Source organism: Bolinopsis microptera, chromosome 11 (assembly GCF_026151205.1).
Source record: "Bolinopsis microptera isolate Bmic1 chromosome 11, MBARI_Bmic_1.0, whole genome shotgun sequence".
Classification (NCBI taxonomy): Eukaryota; Metazoa; Ctenophora; class Tentaculata; order Lobata; family Bolinopsidae; genus Bolinopsis; species Bolinopsis microptera.
Window position 1 is genome coordinate 1,275,863 of NC_087082.1, and position 11,576 is coordinate 1,287,438.

General features: G+C 36.4%; 1 protein-coding gene across 1 annotated transcript in view; it reads right to left on the minus strand.

Annotated features, from left to right (window-relative positions):
- LOC134823126 (titin-like) overlaps positions 1-11,576 on the minus strand; it is a 97,356-nt gene that overhangs the window by 59,748 nt on the left and 26,032 nt on the right. The window lies entirely within an intron of this gene.

Here is an 11,576-nt window from a genome sequence, read left to right on the forward strand (position 1 = left end):
CGGTCAACGATGTGAGAATGAGAGTCATAGTTATAGTCACAACGTGAAAAATGGATTATTTCAAATGCAAAATGATTTTTAAATCAACAAATTGGGATGAAATAAAGTTTTCTGCTGAATTAAACGAGTTGCACGAAGAATTGTAGACCGTGAGACTGTGACCCGATTAGGTTCGCACTAAACCTCTTATAAAAAGATTCACGTGATCGTTTTTCATGCCCGGAATAACGAGATAACCACAACCTTGATTTGGTTTAGGATGAAAACCATGAATCTGATTCGGCTGAATCCATGGCATTTTCAAAGGTTAAAAGTGGCTCCAGGAGTAATAGTATCTTGCTGAAATACAATTTGTATAATTCGATATCAGATATGAGATTTACGGAAAGGGAAAAGTCTAACAGGTATAGACGAATCAATTTGATCCCACTTTTTATATAATTCTCTGATCTCGGCTGATTCCAAAAAATGTCCGTTAGACGAATGCTGTATCTTGCTAAAGTAAATACCAATCCCTCACGGCTCACTCTGTTATTAGATATATGAATATGAATTCACTTTTTTTAAAAGATGCACAAGGAGATGTTAGCAACATTGCTTTGGGCCTGGGGCGGGGAGTAATGAATATTTTGTACATGACGACTAGTTTAAGTTGTTATATTCCTTTGAATTATTATAGACCAATTTTAGGGTTTAAAGAACGACTCACAGTTACATTTTCATACGCTGTACTTGTAGAGTGTAGACCTGCCGCACGTGCAGCTGTATCGACATCGTGGCTTTCGCCACTTATTACTATTAGTATTAAAGAAACGACAATGGGGGTCACGAGTCACGACGTGATACAACAGTTACATCCATAATTATAGGGTATTATTATATATGGTAATCCAATATTTAGCGCGATCCACAGAGCACATGTTTGATAAATAAGCACCTTAGCACTTATAGTATAACTTTCACTTAATTGACAGTTACAGGATCTTTTAACGTTAAACTTGCTAAGACTAAGGTCAGACGAATTAAACTTAAAGGAGTTATTTCTCTCTCAAGACAATTATAAGTTGAAATAGAGAATGGACCCTGAATCATGAATATTTACAAATCGTCCACAAATACCGCTGCATGGGGTGATACAAGCGAGATAATGAAATAGAATGTAAATAAACGAAACGGCATCCTGATTAGTATTTTGTAATTATTAATTGTGATGGTATAGTTAAATGTAATTGTGATGGTATAGTAATACCAATACTCAAATCACATCGGACACAATTATTACCGGTCTTTTGTTTTAGCTCTCTTAGGCTCGATTATGTCAAAAATGATACGCTTACTGATTCCCTGCCGCAATGAGGAATGAGAAATGCAAAGCTTGACAAAGTGAAATAAATTGACAAATATAGCAAAATATTTTATCATCATCATTGATTCGATTTAAGTTTTAGAAATGATTCTCCAATCTGCATCATCCGCATGAAATCATAAGGTTAGACATAATATAACAAACAGATACCCAATCTGTTATCGGTTAAGACAAATGAACCTTATTACACTGTAATACTAATAAGGTAATTTACAGCACAGTGTTTTAAAATATTCACCCGTCTTCATTTATTATTATTCGACGAATGACGATTTCTAAACGATTTTCTATTATGTATCTGGGAATGATTCTAACTCGTGCCAGAAAAACTCTTACAACTTCAAGGACATGATCCATATAGTGGTTCTACTGAAGCAAAGTGAGCTATTGCAAACATCAAAATAGTTGTACGAGTTTGCAAAAGTTTACTGAGCATGATGGTGACAGTTTTTTCTCTCTGGCCGATCTTTGGTCTGTTGTGTTATAGTTTTTCGAGTTTAAGCTAATAGTACTAACAATGGAGCCTGGTGTCTTTCATGCAAATCATAATTGATTGTCAAGCACCAATAGGAGCTGCCTTCATTAATATTATAGACCTTAGTCTCTGATCTCCAAGCCCAATACCTATCATCACTGAATTCTTTTTGCCACCTTTTTACATTTCATTATTTTGATGAAAGGCAATGAGTATCCAGGGGTGTTTTCAGTGGTTGAGAAATGAATTCCTTGAAATAAAATCTAGATTGGCCTAATTTATCCGGATGAGGTAAGGACCACGATATGTTAACCCGTTCAGTTTTTTACCATTTATTTTCACAGCCCATGAAATTATGAATGCAAAAAAGAATTTTGGGTGAGGTATATAATTTCAAGTAAATATTATTTCCAGTAATTATTATTTCCAGTATTTGTATTAATTTTAGTACTTTAAGTTATAGTGGCCCAAAATTTATCCATCAACAGACATTTTAACTGTCCGCTATTTTAACAGCCTCAGCATTATCCGTGGATCTGTTACAGTTACAACTATAACTTATAAGTCTGTGTGGACCTTAAATAATCCCGTCCTACTCAATCAGCCTACTCGTGTCGGTGTAATCCTCATAACTTTAGTGAGGTTTTTCAATTTGTGTACATAATATATTTATTTAATTTGGATTATTTAAGTTAAAACTGTAAGTGCAACAGAAATAAAAAATTGGCAGCAATCAATGTAAATTGAAACAAAAATGTAGTATATTTAAGTTTCAACAACTATAAATTCAACAATTAAATAAATTGTTGGTTAAAATTTACTGTCAAAACTAAACGCGTTCACGCTGATGCACGTGACCTCACATCTTAATTAAATCTGAAGTCTATGATCTCCAAAAAAACTGAACCTTGACAATGAAATTAAATGACAATTAAAGATGCCAGTTAACAATTAACATCACATATTCATATCAACAAACAAAAATGTAGACAAAATATTAAACTAGGCTAGTGACCACTGATATGACCAGAGGCTTCTCAGCCTCATTGATCATGCCAGATTTTAGAAAACAAATCGAGGATGAGATATCTCTAATTTTAGCTTAACAATGGCAATACAATGTTGTTCATAGCTGTATTTATATACTGCCGAGTTGTTAATGTTATCCTTTGCAGCCTTGCTCCCAGCAGATACAGTTACATAAATTAGGTTACCACTTATGAACCGGTTGCAGTTAAAATGTCTTACTTACTCCAGGCTTGTCTTTAGCACGTTGCAAAGCTGCACATCGTGGTTGCAACCTCAAACACAGCGGTTATGAAATCGTAAACAAACATCTTGATACGATATCCGAGGAAATGATTATTATTATTATGTATATAGTTCAGTAGACTTAAATCATGACTAGGTTTATTTTCCAATCCTCATCATCGTCGATATGAAATTATAGGGTTAGACATATATAATAACCAACAGATGCCTTAAGTTATGACGAATGACCCTTTTACAACGCTGTCTGCGCAATAGTGTTTTGAAATATTCTCCCGTCTTCTAATATCATAGAATAGCAATATCCATTGTTTGTTTACTAAGACCGATTAAAGATATTTATAAAATTAATTAACTATCTCCGTCAACTCATTAGTGACTGTTTCAACTTTCAGTGTTTCATGAAAAAGAATATTCCAAGCCTTCCCAACAGTCTGAATCAGAATGGTCATGTGATAGAGAGTAAGAGTTTCTAAATCAATGCTGTCAAGTCCTCAAGTCCTGCCAGGTATTAAAGTGCACAATCTTAAAGTGTGCACCTGTAGTCCTTTCTCCTGTCCTCTACATCTTGTCCAGTAAGAGGTATCCGCTTGCCTCCAGTCTCGACCAGCAGAAATGATCCCAGCATACAAAGGACCGAAATAAAAGCTAGGCCACCAAGAGGTACTGCTTTGTGAGTGATGGGTGCCAAATTGTTGAATATAAACGGACCTATGAAGGAGCCAACTCTGGAAATACCAGAACAAATACTGAACACAATCCCCCTATGAGTTGTTGGTGCTATTTCTCCTGTCCAAAGATACAGCCCTGAGTAGGCCCCGTTCACAAACATGACTCCGATTAAACTCATGACGCTCTGCAGTGTCCAGCCACCTCCAAATGCAACGTTAGGTATCGCTATAAGATAACAAAGAGCAGCCCCTAGAAACATGGCTATCATGGTCCTTCTTCTTCCCAACAAGCCTATTAAAGAGACAGCCATAAAATAAGAAACTATTCTTCCAACACCAGCCATAATGTACCCGGAGTATCTATCTGGTAATATTTTTCCCCAACCGAAGCTAAAGCCGGTATAAAACATCGCAAGGGATGGCCAAAGGGTCACGAGGATAATAGTTTCAAGTCGAAGACTTGGGTACTGATTAAATTCGGTCAGTTGCTGCCTGACATTATGGTTTCTATCTTTAGTGTTCCCAACGTCCGTTATTTGGATGTTTTCTAGATCCAGGTCCATATTGTTTAATTTCGCCAATGCTTTGAAGGCTTTCTTGGCAGCCTCCACATCATTTTTTATCAAAAAGAATCTGGGCGATTCTGTGCAAATCAAAATTTGCAATGTTGTCAGCACGAACACTATGGAGGTGGCTAAAAACATGTTGTTCCAGCTATGTATGAAGTAGCCGATTCCTACTGCAATAGGGTAACCGAATGAACTCAAACACCCCGTCCAACAGTTCATTATGTTCCTATGTTTTGATGGAACAAGCTCCGCTGTGAGAATGTACATGCCATTGGACATCAGAATATTGCTAACACCATTGAAATACCTAATTGCTAAGAGTAACACGTAGTTATGACAAAATTTCCCCATTAAAAGAGGAAAAACCCCGATGATCATGCCAATCATTGCTGTTTTCTTTCTCCCAACTTTATCCAACAAGTGACCACCTAGAATTAACCCTGAAAATCCTCCGGTATATAAAATAGAAGTCAACAAGGTTTTTTGTGCCTTTCGGGATCCGACATCACAGTACAAATCAAACTCCGCAGAAAATGAGGTATGTTCAAGACTCCATTCTATGTCAGAAGGTTCAAGGATCAGTTCTTTTTTGCCACCTACTTCTTCGGTGATTTCGCAAGGAAATGTTTGTAGTAATGATGGATTGGCTCTTGTCAAATTAAAGCATTTTTCAGATTTGCATCTCCAAGTGTCGTCGGGGGTTGGATCAATACCTGGCTCAAAATAAGGAATTTAGTAATTTTCTAAAATAAATACCGATCAAAGATCCTTCTCACTAAATGAGTAGATTTTAATTTCTTCCTGGCAATATGCTGACCTATATTATACATTATAATCCGTGATTAGACTTGTAAATTAGTTAAGAGCTATACCAAATCACCTGCGAATGCAGTTATATAAATATTTGAGGTCCCTCCCATCTCAACCAGCATCAGTGACATTATCAGAGCTGTGTACTTCCAACTCCGGTTTCGAGTCAACTCCTCTAGCAAATCATCACAGCTGACCGGTTCTTTAACTGGGACCATGTAGTAAACTAACCTTATAGCAGTCAGAACGCAATCGAACTGATATGACAAGTTGGGTGTTACCTTACTACAGACGTCTATAGTTCTAACTAAAACTGATCGATCGAGAAGTATGTCCCTATGTGAAAAGTCAAAGTGAGAAGAGTGTCTCACTATCAGAAACAGGGGGTGGTTAACAGGCAACGTTACGCCACTGAATGTATCGTATGTTTATCAGCGTGTTTACTGCTTATTATGTGTTATTATGAACTTGCCTTTCATTTGTTTAATATATAATTCTACATGTTCCATGTTTTACAAATTAGATCTATTGAAATTTTAATAAGCTGTCACAAATTATGTAAAAATTATTTCAAAAAACTGATCTTATTTGAGATATAGGCATTTTAAGCCTTAAATCTGCCATTTTTTGCCCTTTTTTACATGAATTTTACTAAGAGTAAGACCTTTGAGGCCAGATTTCATACCTTAAAACTCAAAATTGAGAAAAATAGTGTTCCAAAAATTTGTATATGATCATCAGCTACACTCACAAGAATTTTTGATAGTCAGTGTAATAAGCGCCAAGCGCGAGCACAGAACTTTTTTTCTCCGATTTCGATAAATTTGGTACCCAAAGTTTTCTAAAAATGTGAATAAAATATATCCACCGTGTTTTTCGTCCTTTGTGCACTCTTGTAATGCACAGGAGGCCCACATACAGCTCGACGTTATCGTGCTACACGGTGAATTTGCATTATTCACAGTTAGAGGCAACTTTTGGTACCAAATTTATCAAAATCAGAGACAAAAAATTCTGTGCCAACTCATGGCGCTTATTACATAGACTATGAAGCGATATCTTATGACCTGGGTGATTGGTAAAATGTACAACTTTAATAGTAGGCAAATATTTCAATTCAAAATCAGCCAAAAACTTTTAAAATGACTAAATTATCGGTATTTCAGTGACAAACTTTACCAAATGTTTAAAAATTTCCAAAAAGAAAATATTTATTTTTTTCGAAACTGCGTAGTGCGTACTCTCAAAAAAAATGTTCAATGTTTCAAATCTTACTGTTTTTATCTATAAGTATATTTTCATAGTATGAAGTCAAATCCCGAATCGAAATCCGATCCTGGCAAAAAAGGTTTTGGTGTCCCCCTGTACTGTGAGTTATCATTTCACAAGACAGTTAAATTATGAATAGTTTAATACAGCTAGCAGTTTTTAAGCCTTTGATGCGTCTAACTAGAACTAGAACGACGACCAAATCACGTACTCGGAAAGTAACGTCTAGTTAGAACAAAGACTCCATCACGTAATCGATTACGTAACGCGTTATGTGCAGTCTAGCGACATAACGTATGCACTATGCATGGTTTACAACCAACCAGTTTACAAACAACATGATAAGTTGTTACCTAAAAAAATGAAATTTAGGCACGAAATATAAATGACATAAGCAATATACATTCCCCTTTTTATATGACGAGTCCATATCTAGCATTTGTATAGCCAATATGCAACTGATAAAACTCATAATAAATGTGTTTTATACACAGTTTTTATATGCTGTCATCATTGCATTTGCTGTCATCGACTATTATGTATTAGGTGTTTCGGAGGTTTTGTCAACATAGCAAGGTCACCTGTATATATATTTCTGACCAAATTAAACGATAACGGCTAAAATCGAAATTAAGAATATTCTAGAAATTTAATACACTGATCACCAAGTTGCTGACATACTGTTTACATTTAATCTGAAACCATTGCATTATTAATCTAGCAGCTGGTAAGAATTCCGTGGGAACAACTTGCACTCCAAGGTTTGATCTTCGGGCGCAAGTTGTTCCCACGCAATTCTTAAAAGTCTTACCAGCTGCTTGAAATTATATACGTTATAAGATCATATTCATTATACTTAGAGTAAGAACAATCAAATAACATGGATGGGTAATATTTTAATTTCATTGGTTTTTATAGCGAATTATATTACAAGTATTATTGCAAGTAACATTTTTATAATCCAAAATCCTGGTACCGGTCCCAATCCCGGTATTTCGGTTTTAATCCCGGTCCCGATCAGGGTTTGACTGTTGATTACGTAATAAACATTTTCTTTTTTACCCTCTAGAATAATAACAATTTGATAATATTTTAATTCAAATTCCACTCAATTTCACTCTGATAGAAGTAGAAAATAAGTATCGTATTCTGAGTGTGCGACAAAGTTTAGCTAATCTAGTATAAATCTTGTCTTATAACTGTTGAATCCCTGCACTCTTTAAGTTTATATTAACCAATAATATTTTATGATTGTTAGATTGATCTAATCTGTGATCTACTAGTACTTCATTTCAGACTAAGGAATTCTTAATTAGACAGCTATAATAGTTACCAGATTCACAAAAATGTAAACTTGTACTTGTAGTTGTTTCATTATAGTATTAGTACCTAACAACAATAAAGTTTCTTTCTGAGTAGTTCATATGGGAGTATGGGTCACGTGGCTAATGTTCAGAACAATTCTGAACATGCTTGATTAAAAGTTGTGTGTGTACCAATAATTAATATACTATTACTTAAGTCTTAAATCTCAACAACCATCAATAAAAATATAAAGTCCCGGCTAGGAACCGACCGGAATATTTTATATTTTGCTGCATGCTGGATCAGATTTTGCCAGATATCAATCTATTATCCGGTTAGCCGGATTTTGCCGGACCGGAACCGGTTATTAGGAAGGGCAAATGTAAGGCTGCCAACCGGTGGGTTGGCTTTTCGGTTTTCCGAATTCTTTTAAAAAAAATATTTTGCTGGAAACCACTTTTTTCCACGTTTCATGCAGGAAGATATCCCCTTGGAATACAACTGAGTAAGCTCTTTCTTGACTTCCACAACAGGCTCGTCCTCCTTGACAGAAAAAACTCACCACAGATTGTTCGCCATGCTTTTGTAGAGCAAAGAAACCTAGAGCTGACCTGGTTCCGAACATCGAGAGCGCTGACCGACGCATTTGACCCAGGAGCAATTAAACGAACAATTGTCTCGAAGAATGTTCCCATGCCGAACAGCCAACTCGTTCGGAGTAGAATGAGAAATTGGTTCCAAGAAAAGTGGGAAAAAGCTCGACTTGAAAACAAAAAGCTTACATTCTACAACGAAGTCAAAAGCAGCTTTGGATTAGAACCATACCTGTCTCTACCCAATCACAAGAAAACCCGATGTACCACATGGCTGAGGACAAGCTCCCACAAACTTAATATCGAGACGGGGCGATATGGCTGGAAAAACTCAAGCATCTTCTACAGAGCTTGCCACTTCTGCTGCAGCTCAGACAGAATCACCATAGACCTCCTGAATGAGCTCCCGTTTAGTGACATCATTAAAGAAGACGAAGTCCATTTGCTTAAAGAATGTCCTGTCTACAAGGAGATCAGACAAAGAAACAGCACAGACCTTCACAACATACTCACAAATAGTCAATTCAGTAAATTATTTCATGAGGATTACATTTTGGAGACCAGAAATTTTGTTTATAATCTATTTCGTGAAAGATTTCCTAAAAGTAAGCTATGACTTAGTATCCTTATTTCGTGCACACTTTTAAACCTTTTAATTATTTATTTAAGATATTATGTTCTTTTTATTGTTTGGTTGAATAACTTTTATTTAACTGATTGGGATCTGACACATGTAATTTTGTAATGATCTTTCTAATTTCTAATTTCTAATTTCTAATTTCTTAATTTCTAATTTGCTACCCTAGCCTGTTCATTATTAATATTAGCCGAAAATATTTTTTGTGGTTTTCCGAAGTCCGCATCTACGACTATCCCTTACCTGAGGACCCCAGGCTTTAATGTTGGTAAACAACCGAATAGAGATTAGGCGGAATGACAGGCTGAGCGCGGCCCAGTAAACTATCCCTCGATACACCATTTTGGACTCGAGGCTTCCCCTTGTGATGGCAATGCGATCTCAAAAAGCAGGCCTCCCCTTTGCAACACGAGCTCGGAAACGGGAGCTCTGCATGCCCTTGGATGTACGTTTTAGCTTTACCCTGATCAGGGGTCCGGGTAAGCTCCCCTACGCGCACAGACGGGATCTCTCCCCTGGACGTTTTTATTGCTTATTCCGATATAAAGAAACGTTTAATAGCCGAATTAAAATGACAATTTTTTATTTATTATTAATTATTTAATTAATCCTAATTTATATTGTCATACGTTGTATGACCCGCCGCGCACGAAGTGCGCGGCTCCCCCTGTATCGTCAGGACCATAGTGAAACGACCGTGGGGGTCGCAACGCGTGATACAAAGTTTATATTGATTTGGAAAATTTCTTGAATTTTGTGGTGAATAATGTTTTATAACACTAACTGCTAACAGTCTTTACCAATACATACTTCATTTTGCACAGGATGATGACATGATTAGTCACTCTACACTCTACTTAAAAAATGAAAATGGTTTCTATAGAATGTAGAAAAGAACTTGTGTAACTGTAAGTGGTAGTAATAGTATTAGTAGGAACTAAAGTGCGGACATTGATCTTGGCAGGGAAGTTCATGGAATTATAAATCATTTAAGGACTTATAAACTTATAAAGCAAACTGCATCTATCTTGCCATTTTCTGCAAAACGAGCTCGGAAGCGGGAGCACTGCCCTCACTCTCAGAGGTACGTGTGTAATAATTTCTTAAGGATTCGAGTCAAAATTGGACGAAAACTGTGCATTTCAAGATTTTAGAAATACATTTTTTTGAAGAAATATCCGGCAAAATTTTCGGAAACCAGACCGGAACCGGATATTGAAGCCGAATATGATTCAGCCGGATATCCGGTCGGTGCCTAGTCCTGGCTACTCGGAAGTTTTGCAAGAACTGCCGACAATCCCCCATTTTGCATTTGTCATCGTGTTACACAAAAATACAAATAATTACAATAAACTTACTTATAGTAGGTTTGCAGTCACTTTCAGTTTCAGCCATTCCTAACTCAGCGCCGACACCTTTTCCTTCTGGACAAGGTGACAGGTGTGCAGTCAAAATCGTTGTTATTTTCACTTCAGTGATGTGCAGGACACTCTTCAGTACACCTATTGCATATGGTGTCCGAATCATAGAATCTTCCAGCATGGCAAAGATGAAGGATTCAGGATTGGGCTATATTTTAATTTATTGAACTGAGAACTAAGAATCTTACTATTATACTATATATACTATATATATATATATACTATATATATATACTATATATACTTGTCATACGTTGTATGACCCGCCGCGCACGAGTGCGCGGCTCCCCCTGTATCGTCGAAACTCTACAGGGGTAGCGACCGTGGGGGTACGGTCACCACGTGATACAAATATATACTATGTATAAAGCGAGACGATATATATGTATGTTTATATATCCGTACCATTTTACTGACACCACGGCTTTACTATACTGTATACTTAACACAACTTTCCGCAAAAACCGTAAAAGATATATAACTTAAACTCTTTTGACTGGTTCAAATGCTCTAAATCTAATGGCCTTCAAATCAGCATGAAAAATTAAAAATTGGCCAAGGAATAAGAATTTTAGTGCCCAAAATTTGGACTCCCAAGTCCCAAGTGGTGTCAAAAACGCGAATTAAATAGGTAATAATTATTTTAGTCTCTTAAGTCTTGACACAACTTTAGGGTTGGAAATAGACCGGTTCCTGCTAGTTACAATAAAGTAGGAACTCGGTCTAATGAAATGATGTCCAGTCTTAACCTTAAATTTGACATAACTCACTAGCTGAAAAAGCTCTGATACGTCCGATTAGAACCTGTAAGACTGGCCCCTAGCTCGCCATTTTTGAGATTCAAGCAAATCGAGGATGTTCAAAGGGTGCAGACGCAGTATGTTCAGCTCGACAAAATACCAGTGGAAATTATTTTGTACGCGTAGGCGGTAGGCCCCAAAAATATTCCTGCAGATTAAATATAATTATAAACAACTCTTTAGTTGAATTCATCGGCTCATAAATTCAATTTCGTAACCATGATACCAGCGATGTTTTAAACTAATTTCACAACTACAATTAAATACATTTATTGAGTAAATGGCATTCAACATGGCCGCTGGATTACTGATGACGACTGCTTAAAGACAGACGAAACTATAGTATAAAAGGCTGCGAAGAGTGTGACGAATTGGAATTTATTTACTGTTT